Raw genomic sequence first — 25741 nt, 5'->3', positions numbered from 1 at the left:
GGCCCTGGGTTCAATTCCCAGCACCACACACACACACACAAATAAAATAGGCCAAGGTTTGAACAGAGGACACGCGGGGAGGCCAGGAAGTGCCCGTGGACTCTCGGCACCGTCAGCCAGGAGGACGCGGTCTCACACCACACGTCCGGCAAGACAGCCAAGATGTAAAGATGGGCATCGTGGAGCCTGGTGAGGTCGTTGGGCCTGGCTGGTGGGCTGTGGAGCCGGCCATTTCACTCCTGGCGCTGTCCTCGAGAGAAAAGACAACGTGTGACATCACAGAGGCTTGCCCACGAGTCTGCACGGAAGCTCCATGCGTATCAGCCCCCAACTGGTGGTCCCAGATGTCCATCAAAGGCACCGGGACTGGCTGAGGGTGACCACTCAGCCTGGGCCAGGGGTGACCGCGCATGCGCACGGCAGGCAAGTCTCACACCAGGAGAACCAAGGAGAAAGAGCCACGCAGAGAGCTCTCTTCATGGCAAAGTCCAGAAGCACAACACTGACGGCCGCCAGGAGCCAGCGCCCAGCTGGGAAAGGGCCGGGGCAGCCAGGAGGAAGGAGTGCCCGGGGCTCGGGCGGCCGTCGCTCTCTTCCATGGTGACGGTGTCCTGGCACAGACGCACATCCAAACTCACCGCGTGGCACACTCCTTGCACCTGGACCGTACACACACACACACACTGCATTCAAGCTGTTTAAAACACTTGTGCAGAAACCTGAGTCTGCAGAACAGCCGGTCATCACGTCATTCCTCAGAGCATGGAGGGCCCATCTTCCTCCTGCTGGACTCACCCCAGAGCCCTTCAGAGGACAGAAGCGCAATTTCGAGACGGCACTGGGGCAGGCTGTGCCCTTTTCGCAGGGTGGACATCAGGTGAGTGTGAGGCCAACACCAGTCACGCCCTGCACCACCCCCACAGAGAGCTAAATCTCTCACTGACCCACACGCACCGCTCACCACTGCCCCTGGTAGCAAACCCAAGGCCACACAAAGAAGACTTCCCGGGCTGAAGCTCTCCACCCCCATCCTGAAGCCAGCCAGTGGAGCCCCTGAGGACCAGCGTCCAGGACAGAGGCTACCTGCTCTGTCACCCTCCACGCCAGGCGTCAAAGCTCGCTTCTGAGCCAAGGGCAGGCTTGGGCCCATGCCAGCACACGAGAGATCACCAAGCGGTGTGTCCTCCAGCCCCAGTGGGTCTGCTGTCCATCTGTGACTTCCAGAAAACACTCTGCTGCCCTTGCACACACCACCTGCTATGTCCCAATGTCCCTTTCTAAACGTGTGCTGGGGTCTACTTCCCATCCTGACAGCGTTAAGAGTTGACGGGGCCAGGAGGGCTGTGGCCTCCTGCGTGGGATGGCCATCTTTAAAAGGGCGAGTCCGGCCCCCTCCTGCCCTCTCGCTTTCCGCCACAGCCGACGCAGCTCCAAGGCCCTGGCGCCTCCATCTTGGGCTCCAGCCTCCAGCCCGGTGAGCCGCGCGTTTGTGCTCACCTTGAGTCACCAGCTCAGGGGCTCCGTACAGCAGCACACGCTGACGCCAGCTAAGACATGGGCTCAAGGGGAAGCCGGCCTGGGGCCGAGGAACCTGCACTCATGTGTTCATGATCCCCTCTAGAAAACCCTGCGAGTCCCCACGCAGGAGATGACCGCAGGTGGACAACCAAGAATGCCCAGGTGGACGGATGGCTGCCCGTCTGGGAGCAGCATCCAGCTGACGTCCACAGTGCGCACCTGAGGAGACCAGGCCACGGAGGGGAGTCGGGATCTCCAGACCCCTGGAGTGCCCTGGGGTCCCAAGACCTTGCTGCCCGGGGATGAGTAACTGTGCGCTGAGGACCTGGGGAAGGTCAGTCCACCCAGGGGTCCTCGGGAAGAGAGCGCGGGACAGGACCAGGTGGAAGTCAATGCCACTCCTCAGGCCAGGTGGGGCGCCTGAGACCCAACCCCTCGCCCCTTCATCCCTCCCCTTTGGCTCCTCTGCCCCCAGCTTTCCTCCCCAGCACCGTTAGGACCCGTCCCCTGGCGGGCAGGAAGGGAGATGTCACAAACCTTCCCTCCCAGCAAACGGGAAACCCCAGACAAGGCTGGCGTTCATCACCAGCAGCTCCCAAGTTGTTCAGCATGCTCACATCTGTCAAAAACTATTCAGGGAAAGAAAGAGAAAGTCTTTATACCTTTTATCCAGCCAATTTTCCCCGAGGCACTCTGGGCTCTCTAAGAAAAGAAAAGAGAGAAAGGAGAGAGAGTCACCATCACGTAGCCACCCTGCGGGGGCTCTCGGCAGGGCCAGCCTGGAAGTGAGCTCCTCCCAGGAAGCCCCCGTGAGGCTCCGCTGCCTCTGACTCCCAGCCTGGCCTGGCACCCACCGTTCACTCAACGGGATAAACCCGGGGCCCGCAGGCTCATCTGGCCTCTGGGTGCCCCTTCCGATTTCTCATTCTTTCCTTGGCCCCACCCACAGCACCCTCTGCCCCCCTGGCAGCCCCTGTAGGTCTTGAGAGCATCCACAGACACTTTGCAGGTGGTTCAGGAGGGTCTCTCCCGCCACACCTGGCTCCCCTGCACTTGGCCCTGGGCGGGCTGTCCCTCTGCGTCCCCGTGTTGGCCCTGGCGTGCCAGTTGATTTTAGTTCTAGGTAGAGAATTCTAAACCGCTTCTCCTGCATGGTCTTGTTTGGGATGAGCTGCAGCTTCCAGTGGCTTCCATCTGCAGGAGCAACTGGGGGTGAAGGACCCCGTTCACCCCATCATGGAGGGAGCCGGGCTGTGGAGCGTGACAAGTGTCTCAGAGCAAATTCACAGGGACTGGGGGCCTCCTGCCTGTGCCCCGTCACTTTGACCCGAAACAAAGTGTGTGTGTGCCAGCAGGTGTGTGCACAGCGCGCTCTGCTCTTTACCTACATCTTCCTCATTTTTAAAGTCATAGCTCATGATTTCCTCGGGACGGAGCTTGCACACCTTTCTACTGTGGTGAGACACACAGGATCCTATTGTCCCCATGTTCAGTGTGTACTTCTGTGGTACTCGGTGCACTCCCCCTTGTGCCGCCGTCACTCCTCCCTGGTGCCACGACGTCTCCACCCCCAGCCCGTGTGTGAACAAGCCTGCGTTTTAGAAATCCAGCGTAAAGGAGATAAAGCAAGTGGACAGCTCCCGGGGGCAGAAAGGCAGCTGGACTGGGCCTCTTTTTCAGATCTGAAAAATCGCTGTGGTCACCTCCATCCACACGGCCACTCAGAGCAGGGGGCAGCGGCCACTTTCTTTGCACATTTTATATGCCAGGCACTTGACGCTGCCTTGTCCAGCCCTTGTGACCGCCCTTAGGGGCAGGCACTGTCCCTGCCATCCCCACTTTTCAGATGGAAAAGCTGAGGCTCAAGTTGGTGAGGCACCTGCCCCCCACGGCAGTCCGTCACACACGGGTGGTGGGGGGAGAAGCGCCCTCTCTGCCCGCTCCACGGGGAGTGAGAATTAGAACAATGAGCTTGGGAAACGGAGCTGGCTGGCCTGCCACTGGGGTCTCTGCAAATCTCCCGACAGCAGGGAGGGCCGTGGGCCCAGGGGCAGCTGACCTTGAACTGGGCACCGGGCGACCAGTCACTGCCTCTTTTCCCTCCCCAGTAGAGTGGCCAAGGCAGCTTCTGGGCATTTCCACCCCAGCTCACAGTGTGAGCAGGGCCTGCGCTATTGGCAGGCACCGCCCGCGGGAGTCCCGTCAGAACGAGGCGGTTGGATAAGCGGCTTACGCCGGCCTACGGAGCCAACAGCTACCCTTGGTTGAATTGGGTTATTCTTTGTTGATTTTTTTCTTGGTTTCCTTTCATGATGTGAGTTGTCCTCCCAAATCGGTACAACTGAGTCCCATTTGATCCAGCCCCTGAGCAAACACAGAGCCAGGCCAGGGTCTGGGCAGGGAGAAATGCTGCAGGCAGTGGAGAGCAGGAGTGATGGGGGAGGCCTTTCCACTCTTCCCCAGGCTCCGGGCCCCGTCCACAGGTGTCCTCCAAGTGCAAGGGAACTTCTGGTCCTCGAAGTCAGAGTCTCTGGGTGACATCAGCACATACCAGCTTGGCAAAGCGCCCTCTGCCACCTCCCCAGCCTCTGCGTCCTGCCCCGAGCCACTCCTGACCTCCCTTGGGCTCTGTGAATGTTTTCGTGGACCATGCAGAGTATCTGCTCCGTGCAGAGTGTGAGAGCAGGGTGGTGCCTGGCGGGCCTCGGGAGGCTTAGAGGCCGGAGCCGTCTCAGCCTCCTAAGAGCCCTGGTGTTTGGAGCACTGCACAGCCAGAGGGCACGTGGGGGCCTGCCAGACAGATGCCCAGCCAAGCCTCTGGCCCTGTCGTGAGGTCTCAGGGTCAGTGGCTCCCCCAGAGTGGCTGGATCCTCTGTCCTGGTACCAAAGCTCCAGGATGATAAAGCTCTTTCCTGGGCCTACCTGGAACACCTGGCCACCTGGGGAGGAAGCTGACCTGGGGTGGACCAGCCACCTCAGAGACCACCTCTGCCCTGGCCGGGCTGCCCCTTCCACCCTGAGCCAGATGGACCAACTGCGTGTGGTGGGCTTGGTTGGCTCTTCCCAGGTCCAGGCCTCTGTGCCCACCTTCCCAGCGGCTTCCTTGGCTTCCTCTCTGCATCCCGCCCGTCCCACCTGCCCCATCTGGGGGGAGGGGAGGAGGGAGGCCCTGGGTCCATCCCCTCCCTGCTGACCACCTGGGCATGCTCCGGGGCTCGCAGACGTGGAGTGGAGATCTTGGGGTTGGCAGGCACTGCCTCAGCTGCTCAGTGGGGTGACCAGTGCAGTGATGGCGCCTCAGTGAGCCTGGGCAGGGAGGCGCAGAGCCCACCAGGTCAGCGGTGAAGGGCAGTCACGGACACACCCTCAGTGAAGCCCCAACCACTGTCAACCGCCTCCCCGCGAAGTCTGGGGGCGGCAGACTGCCCACTCCCCCCTGGGAGCCTGGCTGGGCCAGGAGCCATTCACAGGAGCGGCTCTGCCTTTGGCAGGGATGACCCTGTCCACCCTGCAGTCTCTCGTCTGCCTCCCCACTGGACTGAGAACGCCCCCACACAGCGCCGGATCTCAGGGGTCCCGTTGTCCCCAGAGCCCCAGTGGGGCTGCCACAGACGGGAGAGAGTGGCTGTTTGCAGGAAGAGTGACTGAAGGGGGGAGCCCCTGGCAAGGGGTCAGCCTGGAGGTGGGACCTGGGATCGGCTTCCAGGGCAGGGCTCGCCCCAGGGGGCGTGAGCAGAGCTACCCGTCCAGAGAGACCCTGAACCGTGTTCTCGCTCTTGGCCACCCTTCCGTACCCCCATGACTAGACCCGCTCACGGCCTGCCCCACATCACCCCTCAAGCAAGGCTGGAACAAGGTCCTGGGGTCCCCTGCATCCTGCCGCCCAAGACCTTCCCTTCCATCTTAACTCCACCCAAAGGCCAAGCGCCCCAAAGCTTTTGACCCTCCCGCTCTGCTACCCGCACAACACTTCATTACCAGGTATGAGACAGGGACCCGTGGGTGACCCTCAGAACACGAGTCGCCCTCTTACTTATGCCATTTGCAGAGTGGTTATCCCGGAAAACTCTCTTCAGCTGGCTCCAGGCGGCCCTGCTGCTGGCCCTTGAGCCCCGCCAGTGGGAGGAGGCCTGGACCTCCTCCTCCCGCCCAGGTGGGTGCCCAGGGGTGCCCTCCCTTTCTTTTCTTCCTGCAGGTCCCTGTGCAGCAGGGAGTGGGGACTTCTTTAAGGCCGGAGCAGATTCCTGCCTGGAAGGGCCCTGAGGCTGGCTGAGGGGCTCTGAGCCCGCGGGACGGGCAGGCCGTGGGGAAAGTCCACTGACGACCTGCTACTGCTGTCTTGTGCTGCCTTGGATTGTATTAGGCGACGCTTTTCCTCGCTGCCGTCCCTCAGGGGAAGCGGAAGCGAAGGTGCCACTTTGTAAATCAACGATGAGCTCCGGGCAGCTCAGGAGTGGCTGTCAGTGATGGCCGCGCTGATAGAGGTGCCCGTCACCGAAGGCTCTTTTCTTCTTCTGAAAAGAGACTGAGCTTTAGAGGGAGAAGGGCCCTTGGCTTGTGCCCACTGTCGGGAGACTCAAGTTCTAGCAGGCTCAGCCAACACAGAGGCCACGGCAGTGGCTCTGGGCTCTTCCTAGAGCCACACTTAGGTGTGTGGCAGGGCCGCCCCTTACTGGGCCGCTGGGCAGCAGGCGCGGGGAGGTCACTCTGCTCCCGCAGCACGGCCTCCTGTCTCAGGAAGCCAAGGCAGAGCCACGCGGTCACCGGCTCGCATCCCTTCGGCCTGGCTGCTGGCCCCCTCTGCCTGCATGGCCCCCGTGTGCCCTGCAGCAAGGGCTCACTTGTCCAGGACTGGTCGGCGCAGCCGGCACATGCACCGTGCTTTCCTGCAATTATGTCATCGATGTCGGCATCTGGTCCCCACTGCACCCTGCGGGCCGAGGCAGGGGAGGAGAAACAAGGCCAGGTAGAGAGTAACCCGGCAGGGGGGGTCGAAGCCGGCCAGCCTGAGTCTAAGACACTCCAGGTCACCCCCTTGCTCCCCAGGTCGGTCCCCACGGGCCTCCCGCAGGCTCTGCTCCCCTCAGGCGGTGCACCCTGAGCAGCTGTGGCGTTCGCCTCCCTTGCCCTCCCCCGCCTGGTCCTGGCCTCCCTGGGCCTGGTCCCCAGGCCACATGGCCCTGTCCTCAGGTCACCACATTCCCGACCAGGCCCACCCTGCACTGCTCAGCTCTCCAGAGCTGTTCCTTCTACAGGAAACTGGGCGGAGCCTTCCCCGGGCGAGTCCCATGGAGCCGCCACGTTGGCTGCCCACAGCTGAACCCTGGAGAGAAACTCTCAGGCCCAAGGGCCCCGAAAACGGTGGCTCTCTTGAGGGTATTTCGAAGCCACTCTTTGGTTTAGTCTTGTTTGGGGGGTCATTTTTTCTTCTTTGAATTTCTATCGTGGGGTGACAAACGCGAGACACAATGTTCGCCACCCTGGCCGTTTCCAGGCGCTCATTCAGGTCGTTGTGCAGCCGCTGCGGCTACCACCTCCAGGACCTCCGGCTTCCCATCTAGAATGCTGAGCTCATTAAACACCGACTCCCCCAACCCTTGGCTACCTTAACAACCCCTTTTCTGTGTCCTGTCTGAATGCATCGACTCTGGAGACCTCCACTAAGTGGAACCAAGCAGACCCTCCTGTTTCTGGCCTCTTTCACTGAACACAACGTCCTCTGGGTTCCTGGATGATGTGGGACGCACCTGTGCTTCTCTCCTTTTTATGGCTGAGTAATATTCCACTGTGTGGCTCCCCACGTTTTGCTAGTCCATCTATCGGCGGCTGAACATCTGGGTTTGAAGCCACCTTTTAAGACAATGAGGATCTGGTAGGTGGCCCCATCTCCTGTTATGCGTAGGCCACTAGCAAGTTCAGAAAGAACACTTGTGGCTCCATCTTGCTGGTTGTACTTCAAAGCCCCCTCAGTATTAGTTTCTGTCCTATCCCTTCCGTCGTCGGGCCTGATATCTGTCTGCTGACCTCCTTCCATCTTCTGTTACGTGGTCATGGCAATGGAGAGAAAGCAGGTGCAGAGAGACCGGGCGGGGAGGGAGGGGGAGGGGGAGGGGGATAAGCTAAGGGGGACCGGCAGGCAGTTCTGGGCCCACGGTGGGGAGAGGCGGGTGCCCCTCTGACTGCAGTGTGGGCTCAGGGCTTGCTGGGCATGGGGCCGGGCGGTTGGAGCTCATGAGACGCACTGGCCGTGCTGGGTGGCCCTCCAGTCTGCACTTGGCCCTGCGTCTTGGCTCCTGTCCCTTTTGTTCCTTTAAAAGCTGGTGGCTCTTGGGCACAGAGCATCAGCGGGCAGCCTCACGTCCGTAGCCGTGGCTGGGCTGTGCCTCCTGCGCTGGTGAGCCTTGTCCCCGGAGGGTGGTCCTGGGGAACCTGAGGTGTCGGGCTGGGCTGAGAATAGCGCTGGCTCACTGGGGGGTTGGCAGGTGGCTGGGGGCACTGCCCAGGTGCCTGCGGCCAGCCCAGGTCGGGGTGGGGGTGGGTGGGAGGTGCGCGACAGGAGAGGGATGGATCAGTGCGCGCGGCAGACAGCACCGCTCAGTGCCCAGACGTCAGCCACGCGGCTTCTGAGATGAGTGTGTTTTGCCATCAATAATTTAGATGCCCTCGCCCCTTTGGGAGCTGGGCAAAATCTCATTTCCCGAGCAAATCCCCTAAGAAACCAACCTGTGCACTCCTTGAAGATTTTCAGAGATTTGTCTCAATCAACCTACCCACACAATAAAAGCTGGTAACAGGCCGGGCGCTGGCGAAGCTGCTCCGTCCCCAGGGGCTCAGGCAGAGTCGGCACCGTCCAGGACTAAGGATGGGAAGCATCGCCAGCTCCACCCTCCTCCTTCCTGCCTCCTGAGCGCCATGAGGGGCCCCCCAAAAACAGGCCTGAGTTGCGGGACGCAGGCGAAACAAGACAGCCACGCGCAGCCCTGGAGGCAGCCACGGCCCTGGGGTCTGGCATGCGGAGCTCCTCCAGCTGTGGGGACAGAATGAGGGCCCAGGCGGCCTGGCCACTGGGCACAGGCCCCGTGTGGGGGCCCCACACAGTCCACCAGCCTGTGCTGCTGCTCAGGCTCCTGTGGGTCCCGCCGCCTCTGAGCGCCTCGGGGGCCTGGTGAGGATGACAGGTGACCTGGCTAGTACAGTCTCCCAGGTGGCATCTGGGGGAGCTGGTGTGGCTGGAGTAAGCGCCCTCCGTGGGCACACCTTGGCCCAGGGTTTCACCCAAAGAGGGTGGCACATTCCGGGGCACAGGGGAGGGAGGGACAGCGTTTGGGACAAACCCCAAGATCTCCACACCTCTTGGCCGTGAAGTACTGAAACAGGCTGACAGCTCCTGCCGAGCTGGCACTGTCCCCCGGGGTGGGGGAGGGGAGGCAGGTCCCGAGACTTTGGCTGAGTCTATACCCAGTGCCCCTTGCTCTGGAGGTGACTCCAGCTTATACGTCCATGAGATAAGCTCGTCCCCGACCTTAGCTGGCTTCCCTGGAAGCCAATGAGCTTTGAAACAGGACCAAGAGCGTCAGGCCGGCCCTGAGCCTGGCAGTGCCCCACGCTCTCTGTGGGACACCACACTCTCATCCAAAGCCACTCAGAGCCTGGCCAGGCAGGTGCCTTGGCACAGGTGACGAGCTGAGGCCTTCTGAGGAGGCGGTCTGCAGTGGCTGGTGGCCTTGGTGTCACTCTGGAGAAGGAGGAAGGAGGGCTGGGGGTGACCAGTGGCCAGTTCTGTGTCCAGCCTTGATCACAGGACCTGGCTCTGCAGAGCTTCTTCTCCAGCCTCGGGGCCCTGCAGGCTCAGCGGGCAGCCCAGGGACCATGTCCACTGCTCTGTGGGAGGGCCGCTGCTCCTGAGGTCCTCATTCTGAGTTGGGACCTGGGCACCTCTCTTCCTGCAGCTGAGAGAGGTCTCTGGGGACCACTAAACCACCCAAGCCCTGCAAACCCGTCTCTGGAGCCGCCACAAAGCCTGGGGACTTGGGCACGGTTTCTGCTGCTGCTGGGGAGCTGGCAGCCACAGCCAGCTCAGGTCTTCTTATCTGGCTGAAGACTCAGGCGTGGGGAGATGCTGAGCTGCCCACAGGCTGAGCCCACTCCCAGCCCCTCTGCTGGGTGTGTCCCAAGGTCCCCTGCATTCCCAGCTCTGGAGCCTGGAGCCTGCTGAGGGTGCAGCACCCCCACACCACCTGCCTCCTCGGAGCTGCCTGGTGTGCGCTCTCCGTACCCCACCAACCCAGGGCCCACTCCCCACCTCCCGGATGGGCCCCCACCCTCCATGCCAGTGTCACCTGCCTCAGCCAATCACTCCAAGGCCAGATGCCAGACACCTAGTCAGAGCCCCAAGCCCTGAGCCCACTCAGCTGCTCAGCCCAGTCGATCCTGCTTGCCCTGCCTCACCCCGTCTTCCCCAGACGCCACAGTGGAGACTGTTGCTGCTCTCCCCTCCTCTGCCCCGACCCAGCCTGGAGCTTCCCGGTGTGTCTCTAGGGACCCGTGAGAAGACAAACTCTTCTGTCCCGCAGTCACTCCTGCACCTGGGCATCCACTGCACACAGAGGAAAGAGCCCCTGCCAGCCCTGCCAGCCCCGCCAGCCCCGCCCTCGTGGCTGCACCCGCTACACCTCCTGGGTTGGGCTTCCTCAAAGGGAGCCAGATTTAAGGGGTGACACAGAGTGATTTGGCGGGGGGGCACAAGTTGGTGCTCGGTGCAGCTTAGAGGCCACCCCCAGAGCGGCCTCACTAAGCCTGTCACCCTGGGCAGCCACACTGTAGGACCAGCACATCTCGGGCCACTTCACCAGTTCCAGAGTCGTCTTCTGGTGAGCGTGGACCTGGGCCCCCAGTGAGGACGGTAAGGGAGCAGACCCCCAGGTGTGGGCGCACGGGTGGCCCGGCAGGTGCAGCTTCAGCGCTGGCCAACCCCAGGTGAGGCTCTGTGCCAGAGGGTCAGCGTGTGGTGAGTTTCACACGCCCGCCTCCCTCTGCACACATCTGAGCACAGTGACGCCCTCCAGCCAGCACCCCGAGGGCCAGGTCACCGCAGACAGTGTGTGGGGCACAGGCCGTGAGCCCCTCCCAAGCACCTCTCCATCCCGGCACCCCCTGGTTCCTCAGCGGCACTGTGCAGATCCAGCACCCCAAACCCGAGCCTCTGGATGCTTTCTCTGTGTCCCTCGTCCCCAGTGTCTGCCCAGTCGGCCGCGGGGCTGTCTGTCCTCCGTCTCTAGACCCACTCCTGTCCATCCTTCACCACCCACAGATGGCTTGGCTTAAGCCCCCTGCTCTGCATAAACCGTCACCTAGTCTCTGATCCTGATCTGCACCCAGAGACCCTGCAGCCCCCGTCTGTCCCCAGCTCACCAGCCAGAGGGTCTGCTGCCCACAGAGACCAGTTGTACACCTGGGCGGATGGACTCTTGGGCCTGGGGCAGCTCTGACCACTCCCCAGTATGCTTGTCCATGTTCTGGATCTTTCCTGTCCTCACCTGGAAAGACCTATCACGTTCGCTACTCCAAACAGCCTCATCCCACCCAGAGACTGGCAGCCGGGGTCAGCCCTCGGCTCTTGATCTCTCAGCAGAAGAGGAGTAGCACTCTCCTGGGTCAGCCCCAGGCCACTCCTGCTCTGGCCCTTCCTTCCCCTTGTGCTGCTCCTGCTGTGGCTGCGCCTCAGGGGCCCAGAGGCCTCCACCCTGGGCCCCTTCTTTCCCTTCTCTCCCCCTGTGACTTCGTCCACGTCTGCCTCCAGAGGCTCCCAAGATCCCGAAGGCCAATCAATTCACACCTGCCAGCATGTCCACGGTCATGCTCAGGGTCTTCTCCTGGACACCTGGGCTTTCCTGATGGCTCCTGATGGCAAAGCCCAGGGGGCAAGTCACCCGGGATCCCTCCTCCCGCTTCCTCCCTCGCCCGTGGCCAATTCCCTGATCTGCCGATTGACCGCAGCACCTCTGGAGTCTGCCCACATCACAGGCCACGGACCCTCCCCGGACAGCAGCAGCGGCACCTGTGGGAGCCCTCCCTGAGCCTGCGGAGGTCGGGGAGGGACCTTGGCCGGCCATCTCTGCTGTCCAGGCACGTTGGTGCCCACTGGTCTCTCTCCCCGTCTAGGCTCCAGCTCCTGGAGCAGCGACCACAGGCTCTGCTTGCCTCGTGTCCCCAGCAGCACCTCCTGTCCTGCCTGCACCCCTTCTCCCAGATTCTCGACCTCTCCTCCCCTCCCCTGCCCAGGCTCCCCCCAGGGGGCCACCCAGGGCTGCTTCTGCTCTATAAGCATCACCAACCCCAGACATTTGGGGTTCCCCCTGCTGGACCCCACTTCGCCCTAGTTTGGGAATCTGCTCAGCTCTGGAACGGAGGGTGTCCTCCGTCTCAGCCATCCAGAGTGAAGTGATCGTTCCCTTCCCAACGGATTGAAGAGTCGCCCCAAATTTACATGCATCCCCAGAAGAACACAGCAAACCTGGATTTCAGCCCAGAGAGACCCACTGCACACCTCTGACCTCCAGAGGCCCTACATCCACATCACCTTAAGCCACCAGGAGCCTGTCCCGTGGCAGCAGGAACCCCATACAGTCCTCTCAGAACAGCCCTGGGACCACGGAATCCGCCTCGCCACCACCCCGGCTCTCCCTTCCCTCCTCCCACCCCCCTTTTCAGATTTCTGAATTCTCAGAGAAGGCCGCTGCGTCCACCTCTCTCTCTGACGGGCTGAGAAGCAGGAGGGACAGAGTGGAGCTGGAAGACCTCAGAGTCTCACAGCCAGTTCCTCCTTTGGCTGCTCCATCCCTGGGCACCCACCCGGGCGAGGGACCTGCCCCCGTCCCTGGCCATGACACGTAGTCCACCCCGAGCCCACTGTCCGTCGCTCTCCTCTGAGCCCAGAAGCTCTGCACGGTGCCCTCTGAGCAGCCTCTGCCTGTGGGATGTCCTCAGCCACCTGTGGTCACTGTCTGGACAGGAAGCAAGGGACCAGGATAGATGAACCTTTGCAGGGCATTTCAGGACACCCAGCCTCCCCAGCCCAAGCCGAACCCGGAGGTCCAGGTGCACCCAAGGAGATGGGGCTCCTGGTGCCCCCTGAAGAGGGTACTGGGGCCAGGTGAGGCCCACGTGCCCTTCCCTAACCAGCCCGCCCAGACAAGGGCCGGAGGACGAGGTCAATTTAACTTTTAATTATACTCACTTAACAAGATTATCCAGTCGAGGTTCAAGAAAAGTCTGCCCCTCCCCCCGAGATGCGAGGAGCCCTTTCTTTATCTATTTATATCGAGTGTATACATAACCAGAAACGGAGATTTCTTTATGGACCATTAAAGATTTAATGTTTAATTTATAGCCACTCTCTCTGGCGGGGTGTCCAGGCACAATGTCAACATTTTTAATTAAATGAACTTTTTTTTAATCACAAAGAAAGATATATATTTTAAAAGCCACATTTGTCCCAGTTACAGCATCCCCAGGCTTGCTGGTTCCAGAGGGTGCTGGGAAGAAGGGGCAGCTCTGGAATGCCAATCACAGGCTCCCCGGGCACCGTGTCCGTGGTGACAGCTCTGCAGCATAGCGGGGCGTGGGAAGCCCTCAGCACTGCTTGTGGAGTGTCCGGACACAGCAGGACCATCCTGGACAGCTGCCCCTGCAGTCAACTATAATTCTCCCAACTATGGGGGGGGGGTTACATGGGATCAGCTCTAAGGAACTCAAGAGGTTGTACCCCCTGCCCGAGGTCACACAGCTGGGGTAACAGGTGAGGAGCCATGTGCGGTCCAGGTGGGAAGCCCACGCTCACAGCCTTCCCTCTTCCCAGGCAGTCTGCCCAGAACTGGCTTACCCCTAAGTCACCCGTGGCTCAAAGGGAGCTGCCCCAGTGCCCTGTACTGGGCAGGAAGGAGTGCCCAGAGGGGGACAGGAGGCAAGTCACTGGGCATCCCCTGCACCCAGGCCCAGGAGGTGCCCAGAGGTGACTTGGTGAGTGTGAGGTCTGCGCACAGGAGGCCACTTTCCAAAGGTGTGCAGAGGTCCGGGCTGTGGCCAGCCCCATGCTGAGGACGGGTGCCTGAGCTGCCCCGGGCCGTCTGTCCACAGCTCTGCCCCATGCTGACATCCCAGGGTCACACTGCCTCAAAGACACTCCACCCCAATCTGGGACACGGTGCTTGGGCCTGGCCTGAAGCAGCTGACCAGGCTCAGGACATGGAGGGCCCCACTGGGCCAGCAAGCCCATCCCTGGCACTGTGTGAGGGTCCTGGGCACAGAGCCAGCCCTTCAGGGAGCAGGGACCCTGAACCTCAGCTGGTGCCCAGGGCCAGCTCCCAGAGCACTCCTGCTGCTCCAAGGGGGCTGATGCCACCAGAGTCCCCACGCTGACTCAGTCCTGGCCATGGGCAAAGCGTGACCAGTTCTGTCCATTGCTACACGGTTCCTTCTGCAGGCAGTAGCCTGGCCTGGGAGCAGACCTGGGTGCCCCAGGGTGTGTCCACTCTGAGTGTCACCTTAGCTTGACCTTCTGAGGAGATGGTGGCTTTTGCAGGCTGATGTGCCAGTGGAACAACACCCCTCCAGCTCCAGGTGGTGCCCAGAGTCAGAGCTGAGGGCAGACGGGCCTTTACGTGGTACCAGCAGACATTGCCAACCGCCTGCCTCCATGGCTGATGGTCTCTGCTTGGCCCCCTCCTCAGCTGACCGTGACACTTGTCCTCTGGCCCTGCCCAGCTCCATGTACCTTTCAGCCAGACTGATTCCGTGCCAGGAAGGAGGCAGCCAGGTGGCCGTGTGTGTATGTGTGTGGTCGTGTGGTCGTGTGTGTGTGTGTGTGTGTGTGTGCTGGGGTCGGGCGTGAGGGGGAGCAGAGAGGCCGGGAGAAGATCTGGGGGTGGCGGGTCTACACACCCACTGGACAGCAATGGCCCTGGGGCACTCCAGTCTGTCCTCCCAGTCTTCCCTCCAGAGCCCTGTCCCTGCCACCTCTAGGGGACCAAGGCCACCTTCATTTGAACCAAGGGTGGAAATCAGGGGCAGCCTGAAGCCCAGGCCCGTGTCAGCCAGTGGCCTTCAATGGGGTCTCCCGCTTCCCCAGGAAGACCTGAGTCAGCGGCCATTGGCAGGGGCAGCCAGAGTTCAGTAGCCAGCGCCCACCTGGCCTCTGGGCCAACACCCGCGACTTCTCTCCCACCCCAGGCAGCCGTTGTCCTTCCCAGAGAGGCCAGGCGCACGAAGACCCTGCTGGGCATCCAGGACGGGGGACTGCCCAGGTGGGACTAAGCCTAACCCAGCCCAGCACCTCTGGCTTCCACCTGGGCCCCACCCACTGGAGCAGAGGACAGCCCGGCTCCTCCCCAGCTGTTTCCCCCTGGGGTCTTCCAGCCCCCGCCACCCCGCCAACTCCTAGTCACAGTCTTGTAGGACTTTCTAGAACCTCCGCTGCACAGACAGGAGGGCTGGTGGCCCTGGCCCTGGGGGGAAGCCCAGGCCCACGGAGCCCCTCGCGGCCCCCAAGGACCCCGCCTCCCTCGACCTTCACTGGCTGTCGAGGTCAAGAGACAGCGCTCCCTCCCGCTCTCTTCCTTCCCGCAGGGCAGCAAGCGGCCGTCTCTGGGGCTTCGATTCCCATAAACCGACTCTCCATCTCTCATGTGAAGCCACTTTAATTACAAAGCTAAATAACGAGAAGGAAATATTAAAATTAAAAAAAAATCTCCACACAAAGCAAGTTTGCTGGTACTGGCCACCGGCTTCGAGAGCCAAGACGGAGCGAGCGTGGCACCATGCCACTCACTAAAAGCATGTGTCACGAAATCAATAATTCATTTACTTTAATGAGATAAGTACTTTGAAAACTAATTGCAAACCTGCTCCATTTACTCCGACCCGTTATAGCCCTAATGTAAATCGCGGAGCCGCGGCTGCGGGAAGGAGAGTTTGGTGGAAGACACCATCAGCCTCTCCTTCTAAGAAAGAGAAAGAAGCCCCCCCAGGGGACAGGAGTTCAGGGACCCCGCACTCCACCCCGTAGCAGGGAGGCAGCACCAGGGAGGCAGCACCAGGGCTTACGTGCCCTCTGCCAGCGGGGCAGAATGAGCGTGCGGAATCGGCACGGGGAGTGACTGTCCTGGGCTTGCAGAGACTCCATGTGAGCCCTTCAGCCGGCAGGGCCTCAGGCAGCTTCCACCCAAGGGCCCAAGCCCAGCTGCAGACCCTGGTGCGGGAGAACTTGTGTGAGGGTGATTTTCAGCTCGTCATCTGCACTGAAGGCCCAGAAGGACACTAGCTCTGGGGCACCCGCTATGGCATGGCCAGGAGGGCAGCAGAGCCCCGAGGCTTACCATCTACCAATAAGTGGGCCAAGGAGCTGCCTCACCACAGGAAAGGTACCCAGATCCTCGGGTTGCGCTGTGCTTTGGTTTTGGGCAAAGGGAAGCACATGGCACATCTTTCTAATTCTCATCTTGGGGGAGAGAATCTAATCTATCTATCTCTCTCTCTCTCTCTCTGCTTTCCTGCCATATTGGGAATAGAAACCCATTCCTAAACATGAGTCCAAGGCTGGCTCTTGACCTTGGCAAGAAGAGCCGTAGAGTTCAGAGGCTGTGCCTCTAACTATCCTGGAAAATGTAACAGAAGCTGCTTTTGCTTCTTGGCTCGCTGCTGGCCAGAGCCCCACACTGGATAGTGCAGGCCAACCAGGGCCTCCCTCCCACAGAGGGCCTGGGGCAGCTCCTGCCACAGCTACCGTCAAAGTCCACCTCGGAGAGCAGCCTCCGACGCCGCGGCCACCAGGAGGCATGGACACCAATCGCCCAGGTCTCAGGCCCGCTCACCAGGCTGCCTTGAGGCAAGAGCTCAGAACCCTCTCTCCGCCCACGCGCAAGACCCCAGGTGAATTGCTGCAGACCAGCCCTCGCTGGCGCTCGCTGCTGGCACAGCTCAGCACTGGCTGGGCACAAGAATGTGCTTGACCTGCCCTTCTCACTGGAGTCGCTAACACACCTTCCTCCAGGTGGACGGAGCCAGGGGCACTGATGACTGGGGTCAGATCCGAGGACGATTAAAGGGAGATCTAGGGTGTGGGGGCAGACAAGGGAGGACGGGGTCAGGAGCTGGGCCAAGTCCCCCAGCAGATGAGGGCATGGCGCCCTGAGCCGTGGTGCTGCTCAGGAAAGCCCGCCTCGGGCCTGCGCCGATGGGGGTGGAGCAGGGTCCACAGGCAGGCTGCTTAGAGTGGATCAGGATGTTCCTGTCCTCGTGCCCTGAGACAGGCTCAGGGCCATGTGTAAAGACGCCAGGCCCACAATGCAGCCCCAGGGAGCCCGTCTCCTCTGTGCTGGAGCGAGGGCAGCTGGCTGCGCAGAGCCGATCACAGTTGGCGATTCTACTCCAAGCCCCTGCTCAAAACAGAAATGTCAAAATTCTCACTTGTAGACTCTGCACTTGAGGCTGAACTGCCTGCAGGGGGCAGGGCAGGCAGTGGCTGGGCCACACGCTGTCACCCTGTGGCACATTTCTTCTCCCTGAAACACCCACAGCAGAGTGAGCCTGGCCCCTCCTGGCCTCTGGGTGAGCCTGGCCCCTCCTGGCCTCTGGGTGAGCCTGGCCCCTCCTGGCCTCTGGGTGAGCCTGGCCCCTCCTGGCCTCTGGGTGAGCCTGGCCCCTCCTGGCCTCTGGGTGAGCCTGGCCCCTCCTGGCCTCTGGGGTGAGTCTGCACAGCCTGACATCTGGGGACTCTGCGGCAGGGGCTGGCTGTCCCCCCAAGGTGGAGGGCGGTGTGGGGAGGTGGACACATGGATCTGATCTGGATGTGCCCTGCAGGGCCTACGGTCATGCTGTGAGCGGGTTTGTGGGCCCAGCCCTGGCCACAGAGCAGCTGCCTGGAGGTTAGTGGGAAGGCGGGGGCCAGATCAGGCACAAGGGCAACATCTGCATGGGGAGGCCACCTTCCTGGGAGGCAGGGCACAAGGTGGGAAGGGAGGAGAAGGCCTCTGGGAACAGAAAGACTTCTCAGGGACCGGGAAGGGAGGAGGCTCCACTGACCCAGGGGGCGCTGGGAGGTGGGCCTGGAGCAGGGACGTGTTCCCTTTGCCAAGGGAACACACCCTAGGAGCCAGGGGATGCAAGGACACAGGTGTGGTTGTGAGTCTGTCTGCTCTGACCACAAAGGTCCAGGTTGCCCCTGGGAGAGGAGCTAGCTGCCTGGCGCCTGGACAATCCTAGGGGACTGGTAATGGACGGCCCGGAGGACTCCATGTGGGTCAGTCTTGGTTCTCCAGGGCCCCACTCACGCTACCAACTCTCTTTGCAGGGGCCACCATGCAATTGGAGCCAAGGGTCAACAGGGCCGATGACCTCAGTAGCCACAGCTCTGAAAGGGGAGGACAGACGCTGCAAGCTGGAGGCCCCGGGCCAGCCCACGAGGGCTCTGGTAGCCGGATAGCAGCAGGAAGGCGCCAGGCGTCGGGGGCCACGGGGTGTCCCCGACCTCAGCTCTGGCCGGCCATGAGCCTCAGAGCCTGGGGTCCCTGCACTGAGAAGATAGACTCATGCTGTCCCTTTGCCTTCTGAGAAGCCCACCTGCCCCGAGCAGAGCTGCCCTGGGGCACACAGTCCAGAGAAGGGCACAGGAGCACAGAGCCAGCTCTGCTGTGCCGGGCGCGGGCTCCTGGCTGGCCAGCCCTGCTCTCCTCATCAGGGCTGATGGCCGCAGCAGGGACGCTGCCCTGGCCATCCTCCCTTCCTTTCTCCCTTCCCCCCTTCCTACCAGGGGTGCTCCACCACGGAGCCACCTCCCCAGCCCCCCTTGTTGTTTTAAGACAGGGTCTCACTGCAAGCCTGACCTTTACCCCCATTTCCAAAGGAAATGAGACTTGGAGGTGTCCACGGCGAGTACCAGGGGATGTGGACTGGGCAGGTGGCCCTCATGCCTGGGCCCTGGGCTCCTTCCTGTCCATCATCCCTCCCTGGGGGCAGTGAGGAGCAGGGGGACATCAAGTGTGCCAGTCCCTACACAGGGCTGTGGGATTTATCATCGGAGGAGGACCTGACGGGAGAGCCAGGGCGGGAACCCACTGGCTTAGCCCAGTGCCCTCACTCTGTGCCCTCCCACTGCCCAGAGCCTGGGGGGTCCCCTCCCCTGCCGAGGCTCACCTCTTCCTGGCCCTCCCCATCCAGCAGTCCCAAGGCGCCTGGCGCTCTTCGCTCCCCACCACATTGGGTCCACACAGTCTGTGGCCTCGTCCCCATGTGCCCTGTTCCCCAACAGAACCCACCGCAGATGGCACCCTGGTCTTTCCCAGTGCCGCAGAGCCGGGATCCCTGAGAGGGGAGAATGTGACCCAAGGAGGGTCCTGAGCAGAGCCAAGGTACCCACAGTGGACACCAGACAGAGCCAGAGATGCCCACAGCCACCTCCAGGAGGGGGACTCACTCCTGCAGCCAGGTCTGAGCCCGCACCTGAGAGACCAGCACCTGCCAGAGCCCCAGGGCCGGTCATCTGCCCAGAGAAGTGGTCACCTGCCCTGGGTTTGAGGATGCACTGAGGCCTGACAGGTGTCCCCGGCCCTGTCTGCTGGACAGACAAAACAGCCAGCAGAGAGGCCATGGGAGGGAGAAACCAGGCGTGAGGGGCATTTCCAGTCTCCACCACCTATTCCAGTCCACGCCTCCCCGGCTCTGGCTGACCACCACTGACCCCCTCACTTCTGCTTTCTCCATGAGAGACACGCTGGCCGCCTACTGCCCCAGCCTGCAGGCGTGTTCCACCTCAGGGCCTCTGCACTGTCTCCGCCTTAGTGAGCCCACTCCCCCCACAATGCAAGCTCTGGTTCTTCTGTTCCGTCTACTGATGTGGATGCAGGGGTCTCTGGAGCCCAGGACAGGGCCCAGCACAGGGCGGACACTCAATAGGCAGATTTGGGTCAATGCAGGAGGAGGGCCGAACACCAGGAAATCACAGCACAGGCCCCTTCTCCCCACTCCCGATCCCCGGGACCTGCCCTGCCCTGGCAGAGGGGGGCGTCATCAGAGCCGGCAGGATGGGGCCTGGAAGGAGGGGTGCTGCTGGAGATGCTCCCGAGGCCTCAGAGTGAGGTGAGCCCTGCAGGTGTCCCTGTGGGGTTGCTCTGGGGGTCTTCGGACCCCCAGAGGGACTCAGCAGGCCTGGGGCAGGGTGGGGGCTGAGGGTCTGCACTGCCCACAAGGTCCCCCGTGAAGTGACGGCCACTGAGCAGGACTGCAGTCTGGGTCCACCAGGCAGGTAGGCAGCAGAACCCTGTCCTGCCTCCCCTCCCCTGTCCCCTCCACAGGCGCCCCGTGACCTCAGAGCAGGGATGCTGATCCCCAGGCCTCCCCTGTTCATCAGAGAGACCCTGACATGGCCCCCTTTGGATTTTGGCAATTGGGGACTTGGGCTGGGGGACTTCAGGCAGAGCAAGTGCCACTGTGCTTCTGCTGGGTGGCGGAGGAGAGGCAGATGTGCCCCAGAACACCCTCCTTTACGCAGCCTGGAGCTGCCCGCTGGGCTGATGAGCACCGCAGGTGACACTAGGACAGGTAGGACACCCTTGGCACCTGGGACCATCTGCTCTGGGCTGTTCTGGGTGCACGTGGCCGGGCCGAGCTGGCTCAGGCCTTCCCTGCCTGCCTGGTGACAAGTCCAGGGCTAAGACCATCCGGCCTTCTGTGGCCCTGGGCAGTGTCATAAACCCCTCCCTGCCTGCCTGGTGGACGCTGGGCTGTCCTCTGGCCGTGCTTCCTCACACTGTGACCCGTGACCCACCTGGCTTTGTAAAGCCTAAGTCTCTGGGAACCCTCCGCTGGAGCAAGAGCATGGCAAGGGCGAACGTGCTCCTGATCTCTCTCCCATTCCTCTCTCGAGGCCCTGCGTTTGGAGGGGGGCCAGCGCGTCTAAGGAGCAATCCAAGTGAACACGGGTATTTTACAGGCACTTTCCAGATTCCACAGCGCTTCAGATTTATGCTGTTTGTTCGGAACCCTGGAGGGGTGTGTGGGCTTTCTGCTGACTCGGACATCCCTCCCTGGTCAGGCTTCTGCCTGCTGAGGCACAGCCCTGTGGCCGGGTGGCTGGGAAGAGTCCTGCCTGGCTGTGAGCCGGAGAGTGGACAGGGGGTAGAAGGCCACTGACTTATGAGCTACCCCCTCTGCTTCCTCTGGGCCAGGTAAGTTTCACCTGGAGAGGTGGCCTTCCAGGTGGGGCTAAATGCAATACAGGCCTCTGCCCAGAACCCAATCACCACGAGATCTATAGCATACTGCACATGTCACCCATCTCCTCTTGCCAGGGGGTGGCCGGTATGCAGAGCCACCTGGTAATATGTGTTGGGCGAGAGCCTGCAGGGAGCAGGTAGACGGGTGTCTCCAAAATCGCACGTTCCTGGAAACTGTGAACCCAATCTCTTTAGGAAAAGGGTATATGTGGATATGATTAAGATGAAATGGGATCATCCTGGATTAAGGGTGGCCCCTAAATCCAATGACGGGTGTCCTTGTTAGAGAAGGGAGGGAGATTTGAGAGACACAGGCAAGAGGCCATGTGAAGACAGAGGCCAAGATGGGACTGATTGGCCACAAGCCAAAGAGGGGCCTAGAGCCCTTGAAGGAAGACGAGCAGGAAAGACCCTCCCCTGGAGCCTCCGGAGGGAGCACGGCCATGCCTGCTTCTTCCCTTCTGGCCTCTAGAACTGAGAGAGAATGAATTTCCATGTTTCAAACTGCTCAGTTTTCACCCACTTGTTACAGCAGCCGCAGGGTGCTCATACATGCTCTGGTCTGGAGCTTGATTCTGGCGAGGCCAGCTTCTCCTCTTCCCCAGGTCACCCTACCCAGTTTTCCTCCCTGGCGCTCCATAGAGTCAGGCTCAGGGTGCAGACTCTGGTGGGCGGGCCTCATGCCCTGCTGCGGGAGGGCTGCCTCTGAGGACAGGTGGGGCCTTGACCCCTGGGCTGTGCTTTCCTCTTGGCCCGGCCCCCTAGGAGCATTCTGCCCAGGAGGAGGGGTGAGCTGAGTGCCACAGGAGAAGCGCCCAGCATTAGTGGCCCAGTGGTCACTAATGCCCTAGGAGATGCTCAGTCCAGGGGAGGCAGGCTTAGGGGACTCTAAATCCAGCCCCCAATCCACCCAGAGAGCAGCCTGCCCAGTGTCCACCCCCAGCCGACCTGTGCCTCCTTCCCCAACCGACGCCACGCTCTGCGCTGGAGACTGGGCAGATGTGGTCCTGACCCCCTGTTTCAAGGGACACAAAGCCGATGGCAGGCAGCTCCGATGACAGAGCAGCTCTCTCCTGTCTGTGGGGACGCTCTGAGGGAAACCAGGCCATTAAGTTTTTAAACGTAATGGCCGTTTCCTCCCTGCAGCCCGCCCTGGGGTCCGCGATTATTGCCTGTCTTCAGGCAGCTGGGGGGGCGGCGGCCTCCGGGGCTCTAGCGGCCACTCACTTAACGAGGGCTTCACCCACAGTGCCAGACTGTCCCCTCTCCCTGGCTTTCCCTCCTCTAATGGGCTCGCGCCGAGAACCTCATCAAAAGCTTTTGAAAACTCAGGTAAATTATGTCCACCGGGCAGCCGGGGGTGCCCGCCACTGTATTAACTTTTTAGAGCACTCTGGTGGTTAGAGAGCCGACTTCCTTTCACTCACTGCCGAGGGTTGACCTTATTACCTCCGGGCACGGGCCTGTAATTTCCAGGGTCTCCCCGGCTGATGTTAGCGACTTTCCAATTTCCAGAAAGAGCTTAGTTTCCAAATGCCTTTCAAGATCACTGCTATTTTATACTTTCTAATTCCATTACGTGGATCCTCTCCCATCCTGGAGATTTACGGGGCCAGGATTTTGCAGGTAAGCTTATAAACTGCTTCCCCAGAGCCCGTGGCCAGGAAAGCTGTCCCAGGCCGGCAGGGCACATCCACCCAAGACTCCAGGTGACGCTGGACAGGTGATTGGCTTGAGATGGGAGCCCCCACATAAGTCAAAAGGGCTCACAGCTCAGGGTCCAGACCACTTAGGCTGCAGGAATTGAAGTTCGCTTGTCATCCAAGTGCTGCATCCACCCATTCCCACTGTAACCAACACGCAGGGGTGGCTTCACCCAGGAGGCTGCTCCTCAGGGCCGGCAGGTGAGGCTGACCAGCACTCCCAGCCTTATGCGGGTCCTCTGCCCTCCTTCCTGCAGGTCCTCTGCCCTCCTTCCTGCAGGTTTGACTCTCCTCCCACTGCAGAAACACCCATGGATCAAGTTTACGAGTTTCCCGTGGGTTCTGGCCTCTGTCCTCCTGACAGGGACAGCCTGCACATGCAGTGTCCATCTGTGCTAGAGGACATCTCAGAGGCTCAAAGAGAAGCCTGCCATCTTGCTCTCTCCAGTGTGACTCACCTGTCACCCAGCTAGGGGTGATTTTTGGTTCTCTTGGGAATGTTCTAGAAGCTGAGCTGTCTCTGCACCTCTCGGAGCTGGGGTTATCTCAGGGTGGGACTGTCGGCCACATTTCTGGTGTCTTTGACTGCCGGCCTGACTTGCAGGGGTACAAGTAGACTAGCTCCTGGCACGTGGAGGATGGAGGAGTCCTTGTGAGGCTGCAAGGTGACTTCTGGTGGTCCCTAGACAGCTTTGAGGGGGTGGGGTTTCATGAGAAAGGGCCACTTCTGGAGCAGAAGGCTGCAATGTGGCACCAGCCCACCACCTGGAGAGCGGAGGGAGCTGGAGTTGACCCAGCCGCCTGAGGATGATGTCCTGAGGCTCAGAAGTGCTTCCTGCTGCGAGCAGGGGGGGGGGGCGGGGAGCGTGCTGGGCACGGCCCCTGCTGATCCCCCGGGGAGGGGGCTTGGGGGCTGCACGCTGCTCTCAGACTGACCAGACGGGGTCCTTCCCCGAGAAACTGATTTTAAGTTCAGCACTTTGTTGAGTTTTGTGGGGCCTCCCAGCAGGTTCGCACGCCTGAGGGTGTGGCGGGGGCCGTGAACTTGTGAGTCAGAGTGCAGCCGGCCCCACAGGTGAGGGTGACCTTGTGGGATCTGCCCCAACCCCTCAGAGCCTGACACCTCCTGGCAGCTCGTGCCTACATCACACTGAAGGCCACCCACTTGGGTGGCTGGGGCATGGCACTGGGCCCAGACACCCCGGGCTTGGGGCCCCTCCATCGCTCAGCTCCGTGCCACCTAAGTTCTCTGGCAAGGCCCCTAGCTTCGGTCTTAAGTGTCTCGCTCTACCCTAATAGGGTTGGGCAGATCCTCCAGTTCCCAATCGCTCTGACGCCAGGCCACCCCTCCTGGTGTCACACTCAGTGGGGGCACTCACCAGGGCTGGTGTCTCTTGGGATCCTGGCTGATGCCAATCTTCTGGAGAGAGAGCCCCTGGGCCATAGGGAAGTCTATGGGGTGGAAACTGGGGAGCACGGTTGGCAGGTGAGAAGGAGTAAGGAGACGTGCCCAGGAACGGAGGGCAAGGGCCAAAGGAGGCATCCCCCAGCCCACGTGGGTCCCAACACACCTTCCACCTCCTCCTGCTATAGAATTCAACCTACACGTGGGAGAAACACCCGTCTCGGGTCTTTCCTCTCTCCTGGCCGTGTTGGACCTCCGTCTTCTCCTGTCCCTTCATTGGTTTTCCCTCCCATCCCTGGGGAGCCTGGTAGACTGCTTCTCTGGCTGCGCACGAGTTAGAGCGGAGAGTGCTGTTTCTTCTCCCTGTCGTCCCCTGCGGGGCTGTGCCGGTCATCCAGCCTGACCTAGCCTGGGCCCTGGGTTGCCTTTGCAGTGGCCCCAGGCTTCCCAGCCCATCTCCGCCCACTCCCGTTCCATTTCCTGTGACCTCGTGTATTTGAAGTTCTTTGTGGCTGGGCTGAGCTTGGTCCCCTGGCGGTCTCTGCTCTGCTCTGGGTGCGGTGGCCCCCGGGGTCAGCTTCTACCTCGCCCTCCACAGCACACCTGCGGCCCCTCGTGCTGCTCAGAGCTGGCTGCTCTCCCTCTCCCTCACGGGGCTGTGAGCTGTGCCTGTCCTTGGTGCCCCCAAGGAGCCGGGCACGCCACCTCCATGTGCACCGGGATCTAAAGCCACCCTCCTCTGTCTGCCCCAAGCATCTGGTGACCTTCTGCCCCTCCTTCCCTCTGGGCACCAGGCCACACTCACGTCAGCCACTGTATGGGGCCCAAGGCTCTGGCCTCCCTCCCTGGCCCGGGGGGTCTGCCCTGCTCCCCAGCAGCCCCCCTCCAGGCCCCTGACCTCACCACGCTTCCTGCTTCCAGCGTCCTCTCTCCACTCCTCCCACGGCGGGGGCCAGTCTCTGACCCCAGGAGGACAGCGTGTCCTCGTGCCCTGAAACATCTTCCTCCCTCCCTCCTGTCTCCCCTTCCTGTCCTGCTTAGATGCTGGACTGGATCCAACAGTGCGCCCTGGTTCACGTCCACCTGGAGCCCCAGAGTGGACCTTATGTGGAAATGAGGCCTTTGCCATCTGTTACACGGGATCAGGGTGGGCCCTACGTAGGACGGGGTCCTTCTAAGGAGGGGGGATTTGGACACAGAGATAGGAGGACACGCCCAGGGAAGGAGGCCTGGAGTGACGCAGCTAGGAAGGCCTGGGCCCAGAGGCCCTGCTGACACCTCCATTTCACACCTCTGGCCTCTAGACGGGACAGAGCCTCTGTGGTCCCAGCCCCAGTCAGTGGTGGCTCACTGTGACAGCCTCAGGGGCCTCAGGCAGTGCAATTCCGTCCCAAGAGGTCACAAAACATTGTCCTCCAGGCCTCAGCCCAGCCGGCACACAGCAGGTGCTCAATAAACGTCTACCTTTCCCATATCTCCTTGTCCCCCAGGCAGATCCCAGGCTCCCCACTCCTGGCCTCCCCCTGGGGCTGGCCCCGTTCCTCCCAGCCCCCACTTCCCCCCCTCCACCCGGGGCCAGGACCAGGGCTGCCATTTCTCCCTGAGAGTCATGTAAGGCGCCAGGACACCACTCTAGGGCACTGCAGGAAGATCCCTCCGCGAGCAGGATCAGAGGGGAGGGCCAGGGGCCGTCTGCTGGCCCTGCTCCCAGTCCTGGCCTGGGGGTAGGGGACAGCTCTGCTGCTGCTCTGAGACAAACAGCATGTCCCCCCACACAGACGTGGTGGCCTCGGTCTGCTGGCACGGCCACGGAGGGTCTGGTGTCTAGTGTCTCTGTGTCCACCTTTCCC

General features: G+C 61.5%; 1 protein-coding gene across 7 annotated transcripts in view; it reads right to left on the bottom strand.

The window, feature by feature from the left end:
• Positions 1-25741, bottom strand: part of Rbfox3 (RNA binding fox-1 homolog 3) — a 380462-nt gene that overhangs the window by 113979 nt on the left and 240742 nt on the right. For 5 of the 7 annotated variants that reach the window (XM_078041518.1, XM_078041524.1, XM_078041522.1 and 2 more), the window contains one exon: positions 2181-2220. The exons of the other annotated variants lie outside the window; for them this stretch is intronic. The gene's annotated coding sequence lies outside the window, so the exon portion shown is untranslated. The remainder of the gene's footprint in view (positions 1-2180; positions 2221-25741) is intronic. 7 annotated transcript variants of the gene reach the window in all.

This window comes from Ictidomys tridecemlineatus, chromosome 3 (genome assembly GCF_052094955.1).
Source record: "Ictidomys tridecemlineatus isolate mIctTri1 chromosome 3, mIctTri1.hap1, whole genome shotgun sequence".
NCBI lineage: Eukaryota > Metazoa > Chordata > Mammalia > Rodentia > Sciuridae > Ictidomys > Ictidomys tridecemlineatus.
The sequence above is the reverse complement of the archived record's forward strand: the minus strand, read 5'-3'. Positions and strand labels throughout refer to the sequence as shown.